The sequence below is a fragment of the Natator depressus genome, chromosome 2 (genome assembly GCF_965152275.1).
Source record: "Natator depressus isolate rNatDep1 chromosome 2, rNatDep2.hap1, whole genome shotgun sequence".
Classification (NCBI taxonomy): domain Eukaryota; kingdom Metazoa; phylum Chordata; order Testudines; family Cheloniidae; genus Natator; species Natator depressus.
The window spans coordinates 111102803-111126383 of NC_134235.1; the positions used below are offsets into that span (position 1 = coordinate 111102803).

The 23581-nt window shown below is 43.7% G+C and overlaps 1 long non-coding RNA gene across 1 annotated transcript in view; it reads right to left on the bottom strand.

Annotated features, from left to right (window-relative positions):
* The window catches only part of LOC141982621 (uncharacterized), a 57334-nt gene that overhangs the window by 9792 nt on the left and 23961 nt on the right, over window positions 1-23581 (bottom strand). Inside the window, exons 2-4 of the long non-coding RNA XR_012638154.1 lie at window positions 2043-2129; window positions 1381-1655; window positions 554-594 (exon numbers count right to left, since the gene is read on the bottom strand). This is a non-coding gene — a long non-coding RNA (uncharacterized LOC141982621). The remainder of the gene's footprint in view (window positions 1-553; window positions 595-1380; window positions 1656-2042; window positions 2130-23581) is intronic.

Genomic DNA, 23581 nt, shown 5'->3' on the forward strand with positions numbered 1-23581 from the left:
CCCCGGGGCTCTGGCAGAGCTTTAAAGGGCCTGGGGCTCCACTGTGGTAGCGTCTGCTGGAGTCCCGAGCCCTTTAAATCCCTGCCTGAGCCCTGATGCCTGAGCCCTGGGGTAGCGGTGGCTGGGCTCTGTCGGGAATTTAAAGGGCGCCGGGTCTCCAGCAGCCGCTACCACCTCGGCCCTTTAAATCCCCTCCGGAGCCCCACCACTGCCACCCCAGGGCTTCGGCAGCAGGGCTCAGGCGAGGATTTAAAGGGCCCGGGTGGTAGCGGCTGCTGGAGCTCCGGGGCCCTTTAAATCCCTGCCGGAGCCCCGCTGCCACTATCCCAGGGCTTTAAATTGCTGTCTGGGAAAGCCGGTCCCGGTACAGCGCACTGGCTCTTGCCGTTACGCCGTACTGGCTTACTTTCACCTCTGACTGGCAGTGAAGTGGGCCATGGCTGCACTACAGTAGTATTTGTTGGGAAACTCCTTTTCTTTGGTCATGGACCACATTCCATTCAGGTGGCTGCATACGCTAAAAGACACTAACCCATGGAAAATGCATTGGTACCTGTCATTGTAGTCTTATAGTTGCCAGGCGCTTCACTGGGCCTGCAAGAAACACCAGAACACGGATTTATTTTCATAAGAAATTGGCGCTTCCAATCCCAATGAATACACCCCTGTGCCGGTCCTGAGGGAGATGGTGGGTGATGGGGTATATAAACCCCCCAGTAGCATGGAAGAGGATAAGGAGCTGCTTTGGGCTGGAGTGACTCCACCCCTCTGCACTGCAAATCATGCCAGCACTGGAGGAGGAATTCAAAGGAGAGAACTCCACTCAGGTGGGGGCAACCCTGGGGAGGGACCAGGCTGTTGAACCGTCAGCAGATTCTCTGACTTCACAGAAGGAGACTGTGGATCCCCTGAGCTAAAAAGGGGAAAGAGACAGACATGCACTGGAGACCCAATGACCTCAGAAGTGGACTGTGATACTCCCAGAGCCCTCTGGGGTAAGAGAGGCCCATATCCTCACAGGAGCTGCCTACAGAGTCACCTCACCTTTTCTTTTTCCCTTCATACCTTTATTTCACCTCAAACGCTGATTGTGGGCTGTTTTGATATTTTACCTGGGATCCCAAGAGGGCAAGAAACAGCCAAGAGGCCTTGGCTGGATGGATTGAGCGCCAGCCCACTAGAAAGACACACCCCCTCCCCACATCACCTGCTGGGATGCGGGTAATTGGACTTCCATTAAAGGGGGCACCCTACCATGGACAGATGTGTGACAATAATGAGCTCCAGAAAATGGCAGATAATAAATGCTGGACATATTTGAAATAATAAATGTAAATCTGCTGCAATAAGCATGCTGCTCAAATAGAGTATTGATCTTACCTTTACATTCTTTAACAGAGCCACCCTCATCTCTATGAATATCACTGTTAAGTGTGATTGGTACTACAAAAGGTCCAAATGTTATTGAGATAAGTATTCTCCCATCCTTGACAGCAGAGAACCTGTTTGCACAGTGATGACTCAGTCAGCCACTCCAGCTGGCATTTCAGAAGTGCTCACTATTCTTATAATTGCTGAGTACTCTTTCTTGAGAAATGTAATCTTCAAATGTTAAACCATTAACCTTGCAAGGGCTCATGTGTCAGACGTAAAACCTGTTTCAGGTTAAACACAAAAAAATAATCTAGATTATTTGGGAGTTTTTCAAAAGCGAACAACAGATTCTGGAAGAGTCTGATAATACAAAATACTTCCAGAAAGCCATTTGGATTTGTTTTGCTTTGTTTTATTCCGACTCATGTTTGCTGTGTTTTGGATGGAGTTTTTAGTGTCCTGGGTTTCCTGTAAAAGGAATCCTTCATTCTTCTCACACCCCGTTCATTTATCCTTACAGTTTCAAACAAAATATTAACCCTTAGCTTTGGCAAGAGTATTGTTTGGTCTTTTCAAGTGCATAATTTTATCTTCCATAATCAGAGGGATTGTAACCAAGACATTACACAAGTCTTGGCCTTTTAGTTGCAACATTAATGCCCGCATACCTTTGACAGTATTTTATATACAGTAACTTCTTCTATGGTCTTCTATGGACACAGCAAGGTGCATGGAAGGGCCTTTCAACTTCCTTCCTGTAAAAATATGCAGTAATAAAGCTACAGCTGTCATACCTCAAAGATCTTGCTTCTTTTTTTATGTCAATAGAAGAAATCTAAACCCTGAGAAGTCTTTTCCAAATGGTTTCTTAGCCACCACTTCTTGGGATGCTGCACCATTATTATATTCGATGAAACATATCAAAATATTGCTATAGAAACATGAACCTTCAGGTTTTCCCTCACACTACCTAATGTTTAGATTTTGTTTCTAGATGGCAGTGTGTACCCATCTTGTTAAAAATGGTGACTGCATTAAAAGTAGAGCAGAAATATTCTTCATCTCTTGTAGTAACAACTCCTACTTCTAATCCAAAGACAGCACTTTAACTCCCATTGGGGCTCCATAGGGGCCACTAGGAGACTCACCATTATTATTGATGATGATTATATGCATTGTGGTAAAGCCTAGAGGGCCAAACAGAGATTGAGGCCCCACTGTGTTAGGCACTGAGGAAATATAGAGTATGAGAGTCAGTCCCTGCCCCCGGGGAGTTTAGGCCTGGATTCACAAAAGGAATTAGGCACCTAAGTCCCATTTTCAGGACCACTACGATGCATAAAACTGCTGCTGCTGAACCCTGTAGGCACCTAAACTCACTTGGTGCCTAAGTTTTTGCAGTAAAAATTCCCTAGGCACCTATGTTTCTGCCTCTGAGCATGCATACTGCTGCCTCCCTCGAGGCACCAAGCTCCCATCTAACCAAAAGACAATTATGGTTTCTAAAGGTTTATTGTTGTCTTCCGTATACACTAACATGTACATACATTTAAAAGCTTAAATTCAGTGCATGTTTTCTGAGTCCAACTCTGTCTTAAACTGATAGACTGCATCTGCTCTGGTGTGCTGTTACTGTTTATCTCACAAATGCTAATCTAATATACTGCCATGAAAAGCTCTTCAAATCTGTCTCTCTTTTCCATGACTGTACCATAAAGCAAGTTAATTTGCATTAAAAATACATATAAAAACACTGCTGAAAAGGTAACTTGCCCTGCAAAAAGGAAAGACACTCTCAAGACTACTGCTCAGTGTACAATGTGGCCAAGGTTTTCAAAAGGACTAATGATTTTGGGTGTTTCAAGTTTTTGGATGCTTAACTTGAGACACCTTAAATGGTCCAGCAATTTCTGAAAATCAGGCCCCTTTAAGGTTTCTCAGGTTGGACACCCAAAAATGGAGTTACCCAGAAATCACTCTTCTTTTTATAGGTTTCAGAGTAGAAGCCGTGTTAGTCTGTATTCGCAAAAAGAAAAGGAGGACTTGTGGCACCTTAGAGACTAACCAATTTATCTGAGCATAAGCTTTTGTGAGCTACATGCATCCAATGAAGTGAGCTGTAGCTCACAAAAGCTTATGCTCAAATAAATTTGTTAGTCTCTGAGGTGCCACAAGTCCTCCTTTTCTTCTTATTATGAGGCATCTCCACTACTGGAGGTTTGCCACCATGGTAGACCCTTCATTACAGTGTTCTATTAAACAATTTGTGGATGAATAGTCATTTTGATCCATCCAGGATACCACATTGTCCATTGTGACAGGTTTCAATTGGTCCACCAAGCCGCTGCGGGGCGGTGGGAAGCTACTGCCTCAGTGGCAGGCCTTGGTTACACCTTTCTGTCACTAGGCAATTAGCGGAGGGAGGTGTGCCGGCCAGAGTCAGTGGCGCGCCCCTCGGGCAGGGGGAGCGCCGGCCACAGTCAGTGGTGTTGTCGGGATTCTGCTACCCGAGGCGGGTTGGCCGGGGTTGGGGGACACAGGCCCACCCAACTCCACTGTGTTCCAGCCCAGGGCCCTGACAGTGGCGGGAGGAGAGGGTCCCGCCACTGGGTCAGCGGGGAGCCATCCACAACACGCTGACCAAATAGACCCACCGCACTGTGCAGTTCTGCCCTGGGCTACTTCCTACCCAGTCTCTCAAGCGGGTCCCTCTGGTCCCTCCAGCTCGTCAGGGTATTCCGCTGCTGGCAGCTCCAGCTCCCCCTCCGCATCAGGCTCACGCTGGCCCGGGTTACAGTCTGGCCCCTCCAGTTCCTCTGGGTACTCGGCGGCTGGCAGTCCTGGTAGCCCCAGTCCTTCCTCCAGGTCAGGTTTCTCCTGGTCCAGGGCCTCCCCTGGCTCGACAGCAGGGTCTGGAGGGAACAGCCAGCAGCCTGTGTCTCCCTCCCTCCCTGGTGCTGCCCTGACTGGACAAAGGGCCCTGCCCTTTGTACTTCCTGTCCCACCCCTCCCCTTCAGGGGTTGGAGTAAGCTTGGTCTGCCCCGCCACACTCAGGCTGAGAGAGTGGCTCTTTACCCTCTGGTTCAGAGGGAAGCCACCCTGGCTCCCTACATCCATCCAAGATCTTTTTCTGTCTTGTGTTCTTCTGCTATCAACTTTCCCTTTCAGTGGCTGTAAACATGCATTGCCTACTGAACCCGTTAAAATTTGCCCTACAAATTGAATCTCTCTTTTCATCAGATCTCTGACTAGCATTTGCTGTGTTCCAGTCATCTCTAAGACTTTTTCGTTAGTCGAGCCATGAATTTTTCAGAATTCTTCAGCACCACCATAATTCGAAGAATTTTAGTTCCTTATTAAAGATTATTTGAATGTCCATGTTTCTCAGCAATCAACTTACATTTGGTCTGTGTTAAATTAAGAGTTGGAATTCAGTCTGCAGATTTATGTCCCTTTTCAGCAGATGTTTATTCTTCCAGAATGTCTCTTTAGCTCTTGCTATTCTGGTGCTGGAATTCTGTATCCAATAGTCATCTTCTGTAATGATGCTTCCGAAGTAGCAGTAATTTCTCATTTACTGTATGGCTGTGTCATTCCCTGGAACCTTGCATGTTTTCCCAGGATCCTTGCATACCACTATAGTTTTTATCTTGGTCACATTCAAGTCTAGACCATATTCTTTGGCATATTCATATATAATCTCCATTAACTTCATCAAACCTCCTTCTGAATCAGTTAGCAGTACTGTGACATCTGCATAGTGAATATTATTCACCCATTTTCCCATTCATCTTAAGACTTTCTTGTTTATTCAATTAATTTAATCAAACACTTGCTATAAATGTTGAATAAAGTCAGTGACATTATACAATCTTATCTCATTCTTCTCTTGAGCTCTATTAATTTTCATTTTCATCTGCCATTACAAGTGCTTTCTGATTCCAGTAGAATTGTTTAATTACTTGGAGTTCATATCCATCAATCCCTACAGTTCTTAATATATTGAGTAATTTGTACCTGCAGATTCTTTTAAATATTTTTTTGGAAATCAATAAAAAACAAATACCTTGTTTTCCCCAGTTCAACTGATCTTTCTACTATGAACTTAAAGTTCATAATGGCATTTATCATGCCCTTTCCATGTTTGAAGCTGTATTGTTTGTTTACTTCCCTATCAAAAACTATCCTTGTACTCAGTCTTGAACAACTTGCAAAAGTATCAAAGAGGCATGCAATATTAGGCTGATTGTTTTGAAGTCTTTATGGATGATAGATTAGTTTGATATTCAGTTTAATCAATACCAAAGAAGTTACAGAAAGTCAAATGCTATCTAGGATGGAAACTTGAAGCTCTGAGGAATCATGAGATACAAAATCACTATCAAGAAGAAGTGTTGTGGATCATGAATGAAAAGCAACATCTGAAAGCGGCTATCAAACAAGCAGATAAACGTGTGGGGAAGAAGTTAACAGCTTTGAAATCATTATTCTGATAGATGAAAGAAGAAAAGTAAAAGCACAAAGATTGACAACAGAAAAAGAGGAATACAAAAGACTAAATACAATTATAAGAATAAATGCAGATTAGTAAAGTCTGAATGACTCAATGAAAAATGCAAAGAAATTGAACAACCGGATACAGAGAACAAAGTGAGATGTATCAAAAGATAAGACCCTTCAATTACAAAAGAAGGTGATCAATACGACCCTTATGGACAATATTCAACACACCCTAAAGACAAGAATGAAAGATGGAAGGAATATATCAAGGAACTATATGCTGATGATAGGCCTGAAAAAATTCAGCTAGAGATTAATCTAGTAAACCTGATGGGGTGGACTATGCCTATAGGTCACCTCGTGGAGGCCTCAGGGTTCTGCCACACCCATCCCAGGAAAGGAGCAGTGGAGAGGTCCTCCAAATGGCCTGGAATGTTGTGAGGAAGCAACCAATCAGAGGGGCTGCTGGAATGGTCACTCAGGGGACAGTAGGGCCATATAAAAGGAGCTGTAGAAAACAGAGCAGCAGTTAGTTGCTGCTTGGAGCTGGAAAAGAAAAGACTGTGTGCCTGGCTGGAAGAGCAGGAGGACCAAAGACAGTCTGCTGGCAGGGACCGGAGGAGCGAGAGGCTCCTGGCTGGCTGCTAGGACTGAGCCAAAGACAGTCTGATAGCAGGGACTAGTGGAGCAATGAAGAAGTTCCTGGCTCGCTGCTGGGACTGAGTGAGGACTGAGCCCAGGGAGGGCCGCACGAAGATAGTGTCTCCAGGGAGGAAGAGCTGGGGATATGACCCCATACCAGGGCTGGAACTACTTAAAGGCTGAGCCCAGGGAAAGCTAGGGAGACACCACCAGAAGGGTACTGAGATAGGCGCTGGTGGACTGTATACCCCGGAAAGGGGCTGTTCCGGTTCCCATGCAGACAGTGTAAGTGACTCAGCCAGAGGGCTGAGTCGCTGAAAAAAAAAACCCACCTGAGAACCACCGAAAGGGGTCACCAGAACTAAAAGAATGCAGACACGCCCAACCAGAGGGGGCGCTTGCGAGAGGTGGGCGCGGACCCCATTACACTGCCAATAATGGATGAAGAAATCGTGGTAGCAATAAAAAGACTTCTGAACCGAAAAACACCAGGTTGTAATAGAATACTGGCTGAATTGTTAAAAAGCATAGGAGATGAAAGATTAAAAACCCTGTCAGAGACCATGAAGAATGCGTTTGAGACAGAGAATTGCCAGAAGACTTTACAACCTCAGCATGTATCCAAATCCCCCCTGAAGAACAATGCTATAGATTGTAAAGATTACAGAACAAATCAGCCTCATGTTGTATGTCTGAAATCACAAGTCACTTGAAAATCCCAGGCCATTTGCTTTTGACCCCATTATTCCCTCCCAGTCCTAAATTTTTGTTTGTCTCATCTCACTGCTGCATCTTGGCATATTGTAAGTTCTTTGGTGCAAGGAGTACGGTTTTTGCTTTAAAAGTGTGTTTAGTGCTGTGACCCAGAAACATCTTGATCCAGCTAGCAGAGGGCACAGGAGGTGCATAGAGTTTTACAGGAATCCCCTGGATCAGATGAATGCATATTAAGTTTCCAAAAGGTGGCATGTGAGGTCTCTACCAAAAACCAAGAGCCCACTGGTCATAACCATTACAAAATAAATGTAGGGATAATGTTTAAGGAATTATGTATCTGTACTGAAAATAATGTTCTTAAGGTATGTGAATTAAAACACGTCACCAGAAGGTGATAAACATGCTCCTGTCAAATAGGAAGGAAGAGATACTCTCTTTCTCTCCAGCTGGTTATGTGTGTATTCTGTATTGTCTGCTTCACAATGGAGGCCTAGCTACAGTCTGAGTTCAATACTAATCAGGAGATTGCGACATTGACAAGAAAGAGGCGTATGGGGGGGGGAACACCAACAGGGGGCATCTTGTTTATAGATAAAGACACTGGATTGGGGGGTGTAACTGGGGGCACAGAGAGAGACTCCCAAGTTCTTTTCCACTGAGGAGGCAAGCTGACAGCATGACTCATCTCATGAACAGTAGATCATAGCCAAGTCTGGCTGTAAAACGCTTGGAGGACTTTAGGTGAGCACTGTTCTATAAGATATGAAAGTACCTAGTTAAGTAAGTCTGTGTTCCAGAGTGCAAGTTATGATTTTATTTTATATGGCACCATGTGTTCCCAACATTTCTACTTTCAATGCTATCATTTGAAACTCTACTCTTTGCTAAATCAACTTTTGCTTGTTTTCACTACAAACAGATCTAAGTGCTATGTGTTAAACAGAGCTGTGAGCTTAGATGTAACTGGTTTGCTGGGGGGGTACCATTCCTTTGGGAGCAGCGAATCTGTCAATTCTATGAATGTCCAGTAGATCAGGGGCTGGACACTTAAGGGAGACACTCGGAGGTTGGAGTGTGCCTATCATTAACCTACAGAGGGACAGTGGAGCCTGTGTAGGCTAAGAGGGGAGTTCTTGTGGCCGGGGGGCATGGGGAGGGAAGGAGAATGGTTTAGGGAGCTGACCCATGGCAGGCACAGACAAGGCTCCCTCATTCTAAGGGCAGGTGGTAGCGAGACGCCTCAGAACCAAGGGTGCCTCTGGGAAGTGTCACAACTACCTCCTACAATGAGGTCCTGATCCCTCCTGCTGTTTAGAAATAAGCACTCAGCATTATGTGCAGACATCGCCATGGTGCAATGCTCCTCCACTAGGCTCTGTGCACTGGAATTCTGAGACTTAGGAAGACTCATGGTGGCAGAAATTCAGGATGTCAAAGGCCATTTCCCTAGAAATCTGTGCAGAGCTGGGCCCAGAGCTGCAACATCAGCTGGACCACCCACATGAGAGCTCCCTTCAGCATGGAGAAGTGCATGGTCAATGCCACCTGGAAGCTCGCTACCCCTGAGTGCTGCTGGTCAGTAGCTAACGGGTTTGGTTTTGGTAGATCAACCACTGGAGCTGTTGTCATGGAGGTGTGCACTGCTATCAAGGAGGTCCTCTCTCTCTCTCTCTTTCTCTCTGGGTTGTAAGGCCTGGCAACGAACAGGAGGTTATTGATGGATTTACATGGTTGGGATTCCTAAATTGCGTTGGGGCCGCTGATGGGACTCATGTGCCTATTCCTGGTCCTCCACACCTGGCATCAAAGTTCACCAATGGAGAGGTATTTCTCCAGGGTTTTTCAAGGACCAGTTCATCACCATGGAAGGCTCCTCATTAGTAATGTGTATTGGTCTGGGCAGGTCCATCCATTGTTTCCCAACTTTACACATGCAGTCACTTGTGCACACAGTTTTGGGGCACCATCACTTGTGTTGCAAATATTGGGGTAAGTTTATGTACATAAGTGTTAGTTCTCCAAAAACTACACACACAAAAAATGATTTCACAAGCACAAATGGAGGCTACATTAAAGTCACTTATTTTTTTAAAATCAGCCATCCAAACTCTTCCAAAATTCACAGGTGTTCTGATCCAGTGTTTTCGTTCAGACCCATCTCTAGTTTAAACTGATTTTTCATAGTACAGTTTAAAACTAGAAAAGTGTGTGTGTGGAGGGGAGAATCAGTGCATATGCCAAACTTATTACTGAATTGCTGAACTAAGATCCCTAGCAACACTGAGACACAAAAAGATGTTTTCTTTCAAGCAGTAGCAGACATGATTCCCAATGCACCAAGTAGGAGATTCAGAAATTGCAACTCTCCCTCTCCATTAGTCATTATACCACATCCCTCCCCATTGTCATGCATCATGCTCCTCTGCTGAGAAAATGAGGATGCCATTGGACTCCTATCTGCTCTTAACTGACAGCTTGGAGACATTTTTCTATGAGGTAATTGTCTGTTATATTGAGCTACAGAAGAGTTTGGGATTTAAAAGTATTTGCAGTATCGATATAAAATACTTCTTTTAAAACCCCTGAGAACAAAGAACACTCTGCATTTAGCAGGGATCCAACTTTCGTTCTGGCTTCAAAAGGCTCATTCAGCTAGGCCTCGGAATACAGTGCAATTTCTCTCCTACATAAAGTGCCTGCCCTGTACTCTCTTCAGCAGGTCTCCAGTATTATAACATCTCTCAGGTCTCCAGTAGTTCATTCAGAAGCACAAATACAAAAAACAGCTGATACCAGCAAGTACTTACTAATCACCTACTTCAACCTCTGCTCATCTCAGACCTACAGGGGACTTACATCACATCCTGCTTTTTAACCCAGAGAACAAAATGTGCAGTGCAAGGGCCAGAAGAACATTCTGATGCCCTGGACTGACACCTGTGTTTGAGACCGAGAAAAGCTGATTCCCTATTCTCGTGGTACTTGCTTGGGAAGAGGGGGTGGGGGAGGAGACAACAGTGTTTGAGGGAAGCAGGATAGTTCTATTTTATTTTTCTTTTGTGCTCCAGCTGGTGCTTTAGAAGGAGATGAAAGCGACTATGCTTCAGAAAACACTGGACATTTCAATACAGTTTAGCCATGCTGCTAGATGTATAGTCAACCTTTCCCCCCAATACTCTGATTATTATAAAATTTCAAGTATAATGAGGCATTTCTGTCAGGGGAAAAAACAGAAAGGAGTTCACAACCCACCTTTTATTATCCTGGCACATTTAGTCATTAAGGGTCTGCCATTATTTCCTTTTTAGATGCCCATTTTTCAGAAGTATCTGTGTCCATACTATTAACTGGTTTCTAGCAGGCATTCAAGACTTCACCGTGGGAACAAATATTTTGTTCACAAGTTTTCAGTTAAATCAGTGGGGCTGATGTAAAGGTACTGGTGTAAATAATAAAGACTCCTGGTTAAATAATCTTTTTCTTTGGTCTCTCAAAACTCCAGAATCAACTTTGCTTTTTAAAACTGAATGGTGACCATTGCTCCATAATAAGGATCAGAGGCTTTAGGAATGCTGGGGAAAACTTCTATGACGCCCATTATGTGACTTATAAACATGTATGACCCTCATTACCACAGGATCTGAGCACCTCCCAGATTTTAATGTATTCATCTCCACAACACCCCTGTGAGGCTGTAATCATAATGTTACAGATGGGAAGCTGGAGTCCAGAGACTGACTTGCCCAAGGTCACAAAGGAAGTCTGTGGTGGAGAAACCCAGGTCTCCCAAGTCCCAGGCTGGTGCTCTAACTACTGGACCAGTCTTCCTCTCCAGAAAAAAGACAACTCCAGTGTTCACTTTGGAAGCATTTTTTTCCTGTGCAAGTGCAAGAAGGGGTTTCATTTATTCTAAGATCATGTCCACACTCAGGGTTGGATGAATCTTTTGTGGGCCCTGATGCCTGGACCGTGACCCCAGTGCCTGGACCATGGCCCCGCCCCTGCTCTGCCCGTGCTCTGCCAGGAGGCCCCGCCTGCCGCTCACACAGGGAGGGGAGCAGAGAGTAGCGAACAGGAGGTGAGGGGGGTGGAGAGAAGTGAATGGTGGGTAGGGCCTCGAGGGGAGGAAGCCAAGTGGAGATGGGGCCTCGGGACGGAGAGCGGGGCCATGGTCCGGGCGCCAGGGCCCCTTCTGAGTGTGGGCCTGGTGCCACTAGCACCATTGTAAACCCAGTACTGTCCACACTTATGGTGGCATGTAGAGTACAGACACTGCATGCCCAGCTAACACAGGTATAAAGAACAGTGTAGACGATGAGGAATGGCTTAGGCAAATACAATAAAGTGCTCTACACAACTGAACCCTAGGGTATGTACCCTACACAGCTCTCTACATGCCTAAGCAGTGTCTCCCACATCAACATTTCTATTTTTAGCAGTGTAGTGTCCTGCTGACTCCCTGCTGCCGAAGCCTTTCCCCACCACAGTGAAAGACTCCAGCAGCAGGGAAAGGCTATGGCAAAGGGGAGCTCCCTCCGCTGTGCCAGAGCCTTTCACTGCCCATTGTAGCTACACATTGCAGTGAGTGTGGCTGCAGCCCGCCTTTCACTGTGGCATGAAGCTACACATACCCTACATGATGCCACAAGTGTACACAAGGTCTAAATCAGTCTTTTCAACTCTCACTTAAGTCACTGGAAAGAATCCCATTGACTTTTATGGGAGCTGGATAGGTCCTACAGTGTGCAAAGAATGGACAGCTCCTGCAATCCTTACCCAGGTACAACTTACATTGATTTCTGTGGAGTTTTGCCCAAGTAAGGACTGCAGGATCCAACTAAGTGGAATGACATTAATGTTAGCAGGATCACAGAAATTAGAGAGGGAAAAGACCTGTTAGACTACTGGGCCCATCTTACTATCTTTGCAGAATATAGCAAAGGAGAGATCAGATGTTTCACACTCTCAAGACAGCAATACCTCATGGTCAGCGCTATTAAAAAGAGCAGCAAATATCTCTGTCATTGACAGTTATCACTTGGACAGGGTCTTCTATTGCACATGCACCAGAAGCACTTGCCTGCTTTGTTGGGGCTTGAAATTGGATTGAACGCTGAGGGGGGGAGGGAATCCCTTTATTCTCAGATATTCCTAGAATTGCTCAGCCACCTTCTTGATCACCTTATCTAATAAAAAGAGGATTATGAGTCTGAGTAATAGTTGGAGAAGTCCTCATGGTCATTTCCAGAGCAGTGCATGAAACTGAGCATTATTTTAGCCAGGTTAGGACTCTGTCCTCCATCAAGAGGAGAAATGACAATACATCACAAACAACAGCATAGTGCTTCACCATTCCTTTTCATAAGCAACAACGAGGTAGGGGCCTGCCTGCAGGTAGGGTGACCAGACAGTAAATGTGAAAAATCGGGACGGGGGTGGGGGGTAATAGGAGCCTATATAAGAAAAAGACCCCAAAATCAGGACTGTCCCATTAAAATCGGGACATCTGGTCACCCTACCTGAAGGTCATGGGCCTAAATCTTCACAGAATTCCGTGCACATTATGGGGCATTATCAAATCACTTTAGGCACCCTCTTGTTCTTACCCTGTGTTCCTGCTGCAAGGGTGACAGGCTCTAATTCAACAGAGGAACAAACAAAAGTCAAACTGGATCAGACCCAATGTCCATCTAGTCCAACATCCTGTCTCTGACAGCAGGGACAGTGCTAGCGAGGGCTTGTGTGGCTATAGCGACGACCTGAACTGCGGCAGTTAAGTCCTTGATTCAGCACCCATTCACTCACTGAAGAAAACGGAAAGACCCTCATTGACTTCAATGAGCTGGGGAGCAGGACCCTGTTTTGCAGCATCTGTAATGTATATACACGGGCTTTTTAAAAAAGCATATTGTAATGGGCTTCCCCTCCCTTTGTGCCCAGGTTGCAGACGGGTGTGGTGTAAGAGAGAGGCTGGGGGAATGGGAAATTGAAACCCAGTGTTCTTGTTTTGGGTTGGGGCCGCCTGTCATCAGCTCTATTGGCACGGCTGTGTCAGGGCTTTGACAGCATTAAAGTGTGTGGAATTTTTGGATAATGTGGTCTTCCCTCATTCCTTTGGATACTCCTGATATTACACTATGCATATTTTTAAATCATATGCTTTAAACAAGCTCATACTCGGGTTAAAGATAGGAGGTTCTATTAGTACAAGTGAAAGAATTTTTTAATCCATTTGGCTTGTCCCATTTATGCTCTTTGTTTACTTTGTGCAACTCTTTCAGCTTGGACAACAAAGCCAATTCCACTTTTGTTTATAGTCAGTTTCAATGTAGGGCTCTACTCCCAACACCACAGTGGAATGTGTTTTGAAGCAATTGTTTACATTTGAATTTAAAACAAATAGTGGAAACAGTTTGTTTTCAGTTTTTATTTCATAATTTGTTATGACAATTCATAACAAAATACAAACTGTTAAGGAAGAAAATTAGAAAAAATTGGTATCAGCAATCACGTCTGGCAGTGAGGGACGCTGATGGGAGAGGTAGGTCCAAGTGTCCCTTTGTAGAAACATTTCTATGGGGTTTAGATTTTATGAAAGTTTGTTTTTAAACACATATTTGTGGTCAAAGTTAACTTGGTAGAGTCCCCTGAAATGCATGTTTTGGCACATGCATTGTGTATATTGTTATTGCTACACGATGTATTAGATTGTTGCATAAAGAGGTAGTATATGCAAGATGTGAATATCAGGCATTTTCACAAATGTTAAGTGTGCCAAAATATGCATTTCTCACTTAACCATGCAGTTTATACAGCAAGTAATACAAGTCCCGGTAAGTATAATACACTAACATTTGTTTACTTAACCCTCTAATTAAGGTGCTTTTAAAAAGTTTTCAGATTAGCGACACAATCACGGCAATATACGTCTTCAGGATCAAATTCCTCTAAGGTGCCAAGATTCACATGAGGTTCATTTAGGAGCAGCAATTTGTATGAGGTCTTCAAAGATAATGCCATATTTATAAACAAAAATATTTTCTAGAAGGAAGATAGCTACACTGAAAAGATTCTTGGTCTGTAGCAAGCAGTTTGCTACAAGAATTTAATATTCAAAATTCAAAATGTGCTGGTTAGTTTTGATTGAACACAAACATCACAGGGTATCTTTCTGTTCCCTAATTGGATGAATAACTCAGGTTCCTGGTGAAACTACTTGTTTATTATGAATTCAAGTTTTGTTGTTTGTGACTATTCTCTAACATTTGCTTGACATTTTCTGATTCCATACTCGTGTGCCAGTAAACCCATTGGCAGAAAGCAAACACAAGAAGCAGGTGAAACAGTTCAACAAATTCATATAAAAATGGGAATTTATTTTCATCAAACATTATTTTGCAACATTTGCTTAGCTCTGATTTCTCTGCTGGCACAACCAATTAAAGCTGATCTGTAGTAGACAAGCTGCTGCAATTGGTGATGGAAATGTTTTGGAATTATTTTTTGCCTCTGGCCATGTCTTTGTTGCCTGGAATCATATCATACTGGGCATGTGAATCCATAGCTTGTGATTTTATTTTATTTTTAAGATGTCTTGGAAACTGCCTTGTTTTTTCTGGCTAATGCAATGTGCCTTTGGGCTGCACTGTCACATAAGTGCAGCCAGTGTGGTGCACATAGGGGAAGGACTCAAGGAGAAGATTCTCTAGTGCTGGACAGCAAGGATGCCTGGATGACTTTTTGTCTGTTTGTTTGTTTCCTCTTAATTCTATATGGCCTCTTCAGCCTTGGGGCATCATGGTCTCCTAAATCCCCTCACATGTCTAATCTATATAGAAGAGTACTTTGGAAAAATCAGATACTAGATTGCAAGCAACGCTGTAAATCTTCCATTACAAGCAGCATATTTACAATTGTTATGGCAAAGGGTGCTCATAAAGAGTCGAAGTATAAGCACCAAGGGGGAAATGTCCCCAAAAGAAGACTGAAGATACCATACAATAATTAAAGCTGATAAAAAAAAGACAAAAAAAAAGACAGAACTATTTTCTGTCAGAATATACAGTTCTGTCAAAATTGAAACACTTTGTGAAATCGTGTAGATTTTGCTGAAGTTTTGTGTAGGAAAAAACAAAAAAAGTTGGAACAAACATTTTGATTTTTCATTTTGAAACTTTTTATTTCAAATTCTTTTGATTTTGTATCATAATAAAATATACAATTGTAAAAGATCAACATTGAAATGTTTAGATTGATCCCAAAGATTCCCCTCAATCCCCGAGTTTTCTTTTGTGAAGAATTTCTAAATTTTGGGGTTTCATTCCGAATCCAACAATTCTGAAACTTTGAAATCTTTTACAAGACAGAATTTCCACTCTCTGCACAGCTGTTCAGGGTACTGTGGGATCAAAGCTCTTTTCTTTTGCCTGGCAGGTGAAGTTCTGAGGTTCCTTTGTGTCACTAAGGGAGGGTGGAAGCCCAGGCTCACCTTTCTAGGACATGTGGTCTCTCCATGAGCAATCTTGGACTAAAGGTTTTCAAGGTGTAAAACTCAGAGGCCTGAGGTCAGAAGAGGAACACTGTGAAACTGTGAGAGAGTCAGAGGCACAAGATAGCTATTTCTGGGGACAGGGCAGAGGTGCCTTACCTGAGGTTTCTGCAAATAGGGCGTTTCCTATTTGTTGTATGTTTGCGGAAACAGGACTCATGTACATTTTGTAAATGAACAAATTACACTAAGAAAATAGGTGACTCTGCATCCCAATTTCTGCTCCAGATGGGGAAACTAACCTGGAAGGACCTGGATTGCGCTACTGCTCAGCAAAGGGGCAACAACAGTATATACACATAAATATCCCTCCACACACGCAGGTAGTAGGGGCACAGGACCAGAGGAAGTCTCCTGTTACAAAGGGGAAAAGACCATGTTTGCTTCAAGATGACAAGGAGCTAAACTTAGCCCGGATATAAATTGGCACAGTTGTAGGTTCCTATACCAGAAATGAATTTGGCCAAGGTGTGTAGCTTTGGTGAAAAGCCCTCTTCAATGAAAGCCCTCTATTCCAAATGGGAATAAAGTATACAAATGTAAGGACAACAGTGTAGAAATGCATTCTCAGAAAAAAAGAACACCTGATATAGCCGGTGGGATCAACTCCATGCTCAGGCTTTCCAATGAATTTCTGTACACAATGCTGCTGCAATGTGGGTTTGTAAGCATGTACCACATGCAGAATTGTTTAAATACCACCTTGGGCAGCCCCAAGAGTCCCTCAGGTATGGTATGATGAATAAATAAATACTGCACTTTAGCAGGATGAGTCACCAAATCAGTGGATTTTTCTAAATAAAAAGCTGTGCTGATTGGGCTGGATTCTTCTCCCATGCTGATGTAACTCCATGGCTTCATTGGAGTTACCCATTATTTACACCAGTGGGGGCAAGGCGAGGATCAGGCCTATATAATCTCCTGCAGTATGTATTTTCTAAATAACTGGGTGCACTCAGAGACGCCTCTTGCATTTATGTAAAAAGCAGGGTGCTGGGTAAGGTATTAGTCTGTCTGCTTTTGCATACACCAGGGCGTTGTGTGGCAATCGCCTTTCTGCGCAGAAATCCTTTGTCTCTTGCTAACATGCAGAGGTTGCATCCTGTAGGCTCCTGGCGAGCAGAGGGGATTCTCATTTTCTCCCTCCTCCTCCTCCTCCTCTCTCTCTCCTCCCAGGACACCTCCCCTCCTCACATCTGTTTTTTCCCCATTCGGCTGCACCAAGCCCCCTTCTGAAGCTGCATTCACAGGAACAGAGGAGACAATTGGAACCACAATTACACATAATTTGTGTTGGTGAAGAATTCTGTTTAATACCACTTAAGCACAAAGCATAATAGGCCAAACTCTGCTCAGTGATGCTAATATAAACCTGGAGTATCTCCACTTGTGTAACTGCACAAATATAACAGAGCAGGCTTTGGACCACCTAGCTTAAATCATTTTTGAAATGTGGGTGCAGTTATGGATCTGTTTGTACCAAGTGCACTCCTTCAGTGGACAGGCCCAAACATTTACCCTCTGTTTCATATATATTTTCATTCATACTGCCCTCCTCATCCCTGACTAAATCTGCCTGTCCCCCTGTCATGGGGTTCACTTACCACTCTGGCGCCTCCTGCTGGTTGTCTTGGGAATTAGTACTGCTCTCCAGGGTGCCCTCTTCTGGTGGTGCCTCGCTGTCATTAATTTTTGTTGCAGGACCCACACCACTCCCAGGAGTGCGGCATCCGGCTGTGCCACACTCTGTGTTTTCCCCCCTTTTGAGGGACCTGCAATCTCTGTCCAGCCACTTCCCTCAGTGGCAACTGCAGTCCATTGTCCCGGGGCTGCTTCCCATGTGGCTCCAACACCTTCTTCTGCCCTTACCTCAGAGCCTCAGCCTGCAGGCGCTTGCAGCTACCCAGGAGCTCTCTCTAGCTCCCCATGTCCCTGCCTGCAACACTGAATTGCACCTGGTGCTGGCGCTTCTTCCTCCTGCTAGGAGCCTACTCTTCTCCAATCAGCTACTGACCTCTGCTCTGCCCTGCAGCCCTTCTTATATGAGCCTGCCGGGCCATGATTAGCTGCTCATCTCAGCCCTTTTCTAATTGGCTGCCTCCAGCACAGCCTCCCTAGGGCTGCTTTTAACCGCTTTTCTACCAGTGAGGGCAGCCGTGCCATCACCCCCCACACACACACACACACAGACACACACAAGGGGAGCTGACACAGAGTCTTCATTGAAATCACCCATCAGGGTGACCCAACAACAGCAGGGGCAAACCCAAAGTATGAAGTTTCTACATGATCCTCCACACCTCAAGGAGGCAGCACAGCACTATGGACAAGGCACTGGATTGGGACACAGGAGACCTGGATTTCTTTACCAGCTCTGCCACCGACCTGCTCAATAGCCCAGGGCAAGTTACTCCCTCTCTTTGTGCCTGTTTCCCCTCCCACCTTTTTGTCTATCTATTTAGCCTGTAAGTCCTTTGGGACAGGGTCCAACTTTGGGCAGTGCCTAGTACAGTGAGGCCCTGATCACACATGGGGCATCCAGGCACTACTATAATGCAAATAATAAATAAAGGTCAGGAGTTTGTGAGCATGATACTCTCTCCTCACTTGGGCTCTGCTCCATTCTCGAAACCAGGCAAGATATTTAAATATGAGAATCCTACTGCCATATATTACTTGACAAGACAGCAGAGTCCTTGAATATTACCATAGCCTGACTGTTCACAAGGAACAAAGCAGGCAAGAAGAGCCAGAAGGCCCACATCATGTGACCGTGCACACCCACTCACCAAAACACAGCTGGTAGGTTTAACTTTCGTCCAGCTTTGACAGGGTCCCTTTAAATTTTACTGGTTTTTGTCAGTTTGCGTCACAGAGCTAACATTGTTCAAATACAGCATATTATTTTTGGCCTGTGAATCATAGAACTCACGCAAAGTCCTCATCATGTAACCCACTGTAGGGGCTACAGCATATTACTGCATATTACTGCATTTTCATGGCGGGGGATTGTTGTTAGAGAACTATTCACCAAGAATGGGGATTTGCTTCACAGATTTGCAAATTAGGAGTAAACTATCAAATAGCTTCTCAGGGCTATAAACCGCACAACTTCCACTGACTAATGGAGCTTGTGCTGCTAAATAATATCTTACATGGCTTTCATCTAGAGGATCACAAAGCTCTTTACTGACTTACAACCATATACAAAATAAACAAACTTCACTTCATCCACTACAATATAATGCAGCAGAGACAGTGCTGAGGAACATGCAAACAGTGAGGCCACACTTGGGGACTTCCCCCTCCCCTTTGTTGGGGGCAGCCCTTTGGGAGCCAACGCACTGGGAGCTGTAGCAATCAAGCATTTATTTATTTTGATAGAAGTTGTTAGGGATGGGAGCAGGGGGAATGTAGTGAGGGAGGGGTGAGCAGCAAGAGGTTCATAAGTGCGTAGAAGGGACTGAAAACAAACTAGGGCCCTCTAGGCAATTCCTGCATGTCTTCTGAAAGTATATAAGACTAGTACTTAAATGCTGCCATCTTTGAGGTTGGATGCAACAGCTGTTTTACACCACCCACAATAACACTACTCAACATAGTTTAGGAGAATTAGGGAGGAGGAATACCATATCCAACTGAATTTACTGTAGCTATGCAGAATGTAATAATTACCCAAGTTGGAATTTACCCAGAACATAGGGGTTAACACCCTTACTCTTGCAAAATGTATCCTGGATATCTTTACCCACCAGTATTGGTCAGGACTTGATTTTGCATGTCAGCTAAAAGACCCCAGACTATGTAATGCTTTGAAAATGTATCTCTTAGATTTTGTTTCTAGGAGAACCACTATTCAATCATATTATATCCAACAGCTTTACAGCATGAGTTGCAGGTGGGGGGAGAAAAAGAAACTGAGAAGGATACAGTTGGGTAAAACTGAGTTCTAACATTTTAATAGCCGCATTATCCCAGTTGTTGGCTTTTTTCAAATTATGCACATTCAAGACTGTCTGTTTTAGAGCCCGAGGAAACTCCAAATAATGATGTGTGTTAAAATGCAAAGAATGCAAATGTGGTTATTTATTATTTGGTCTGTGGTTTCTCCTCCACTCTAAATTAAAAAAAAATTGTGCATAACTTGTATTTCCCAGCTTGAAATCAAATAACACATTTGTCATTTTATATAGGGGGATTCCAAGGTGTTTTTCCCCTTGGTAAGGGGGACCAATGTTGTGATATGATAGTGTTTTAGGACCCAGCTGGGGCTGTGCAACAAATCCTGAGCAAAGGGCTGTGCATCACTGGTTGTCCCAGAAGCAGGCCAAGAACCAAATGCTAACCCCACCCCCCTAAATCTGCGTGACATGCTAAGAAAGGGTGGATGCACATATCCCCCACACAGCAAGTGCAGATTTAACGTTCACCCATTGCTCCACTTCAGTATTTCTCAAAGTGGGTTGCAATGCTATTTCCATGACAGGGGGACCATAAAAAGGGGAAAATGAGACTCAGGGTATGTCTATACGTGGAACTGGTGGTATAATTTTCCACTCAAGGAGACATACCCATGCTAGCTCTGATGGAGAAAGCATGCTAAAAATAGATTGTAGCTATGGTGGTGCCAGCAGCAGGAGGGGCTAACTGACCCAAGTCCCTGTATGAGATTCTAAGCATGTACTCAGGGCAGCTAGCACCTCCCACCACTTGCATAGCCCTGGCTACACTAGTTTTAGCATGCTAGCTCCTTAAGAGCTAAGGTGGGGATGCCTCCTCCAGCTGGAAACCACACCCTCCAGCTCCAAGTGCTGACATAGCCAAAAAGGAATAGGAAACAAGAAGACTGGAGAAACAAGTAGCTGCATAAAAGCCATTCAAGGAATGATAGCTTGTAAAAAAAAAAAAATCAATCCCAGGTAACAGAAAATTGGTCCATTTTTTAAAATCTAAGATTTCTTTTTTCTTCCCTAAGAAAAATGAAAAGCTGTTTTTACCCTCTTCTGGTTGCAAAGATCACTTTCCAAATGTAACAGCTACAGTAATTTGGTTTACTGAATATACAGCATTGTGGAATGTGCAATTAATGAACTACTGCAACAGAATGTATAAATCATACTTGCTTTCCATATCTTTTTAAATGTGAAATTGTCATTCAGGCCTTCTGATGTAAATGATATCTTTGGCCATGTATGGCACAATAAGCTTTAAAAAATAAATAAAGTATATATTTGCAGTGCTCCTTTTGGTTTAAACACCACAAAAAATTCTGGAATTTGAGGGTTACATGAAAGCTAGTGGTTTGGGGGTTAAGAATGAGAAAGGTTGGGTAACTTAATGGAAAGAAGAATGGTAATTGTGGTTAAGGCACTAACCTGAGGATCAAGACTTCTGGCTTCAAATCCCACCTCTGCCACAAGCAACTTGTGGGACCTTTGGCAAGTTACTTAATTTTTCTCTTGCTGAATTCCCCATATAAAATGAAAATAGTACTTCCTTGTTTATAGCGGTGTTAAGGAGAAATATATGGGAGGTGCTCAGGTACTACACTAGCAGGAGGCCTCCCAAGATAGCCGTATCCTTTTCGTGTACGTGGAACTGACCACCAGAGTCACTTTCATTTTATTCAGGTTCTGATGATACTCTGCCCATTGCATGTGTGCCCCCCCTGCAACCTTTTTGCAAAAATGTCATCAAAACATCCTTTGGGATTTGAGGGTAAATTGCACCATTTTTTAAACAAAATGAAATGAATACTAAAGAAAACGGTCACTCTAGTTTAATGTGAAAGGTGTCTTCCAGAGAAAAAATATTGGGCTTGTGACCTTTCGACGATATATAAAGAAAAGCCTACCAAAAAAAAAACAACAAAAACCTGAGGAGGGAAAAATATTTTCTGCTTGTTCCCCCCAAGAAATTCAGATCTTGCCTATCCTGGAAGATTCTGTAGAAAGTGGAGAACAGCTAGATTATGGCATCACAAGCAGAGAGGAAGTGAAACCTGATTTACTGAGAGAGGAAGTGATTTGTATGCAGACTGTTACCAACAAAGAGCTTCAAATGCCTACTTAACTTAACATAACTGGAAAACAAGTAGAAAATAGAGACATTTTTGTTTAGGGTTCACTACCCTTCTGCACCTTCAATTAAAGCTCACAATTCACATTTCTGATGCTCCCAACAAGTCTTCTAGATTAAAACTAGGGAAGAGCACACTTGACACACTTGATTTCAGAGAGCAAGCAGAAATCAACCTTTACTGAGGCAGGGGAAATCGCAACCTTTCAGGCCATTGTCATACATAATAAAGCACCAATAAAGGTACAAAATCCATTTCCCCCCTTTGAAGCTACAACTGAATTACAAATATAACTGCATTGGGCATATTTTTTCCTCCCAGAAACGACTGTGAGCTTCAGAGGCTGATGCTTCTTTTTGATCTTCCACAAAATTTAGACAAAAACTCTGCATCTGAGACGGTCAGAAAGTAAACGGCCAGATGCCCCATTACAAAGAATGTGCTATGCACTTATGGAAACTGATCTTGTGAATTTAGTTTAGTTCCTTAGAGCGCATAGTTCCTGTGCAAATTACAGAACTACAAAAAGCAAATCTACAAAAGTAGCAACTAAGCTCCAAATAAATGACAGCTATCAGGTTCTTGTTTATCAAATGCAAAGTTTAAAAAAACCCAAATGGATGTGTGTTTGCTAAGCATATTTTTGAACAAGATGTTAAAAAAAGGAGGGGGGAAATGGAGTCGTTTTCTTGAAAGAAATCAAGGGCTGTGATCTGGGCTCCACTATAGCTTCTTTAAGGCAGCTTAGCTGCAGTCATGTGGCTGCACAAAGCTGGCTTAACCGGCCCATGGGAATATCCACAGCATACTGCAATTTCAGGTGTGACATACAGCTGGCTAACTGGCCACACCCCACTCCCATCCAGTCCCCGAAACAAGGATGTGCGAGGAGATATGACAGGGGAAGGATTGTGTGGCTAGAGTTCTCTGCATTCCAGTTATTCTGGGTCTGTGGAGCAGTCCACAGACAGCTGGTCTATACCACTGCACTTTAGATCAGCCTTTGGGTCTGCTCCGACACATGCCAGGAACAGGGCACCGAATTCCAGAGGCGCAACAGAGGCTTAAAGCCACATTTGCTCCACCAACATTGCCCCCAACCCACCATGGTTGCCTCTCCTGAGCTGCACAATTCTGAATTAGAACTGAAGTCTTTACAGAGAAGAACTTCTAGCATAAATAATCATTCTGTACCTACTGTGACTGGAGTTGAAGCTCATCAGGGGAATATAAAGGAACAGAGAAACAAACTATAGCTGCTGGGAATGATCAGCTAGCAGAGGGCAATTTTACAGGGAGCTCGGTGTTTTCCGCCTCGAGAAAAAAGTCTGTATTTTTAACTATCACATTTAATTAATAACAAGATTAATACCTAGATGAGAAGAAACTTTTGGCTCACCAGGGTGATTTTCAGCTGTGTTTGTATGAATCAAATAGAAACCAAAACAAAGCAAAACTTCAAGTTGAGTTGTGGATTCTTTCTTTTCTCACTGAACAAAATGTCTGAACTTCCAGCAGCTGATCAGAGTGAGTTTTGTTTTGTTTTTTTGTGGGAGCTGGGATGTGGGGAGTGCCTGTGGACATTGTAAGTATGTTTGTGTGTCTACATAAACAGCTAAACAGTTAACCATCCTATGTGCTGGAAATATACAGTAGCTAATTAAGCAGTGTTCCTCCCACACCCGTTCCTCCTCCTTCAGATAGATGCCTAGTCCCAGAA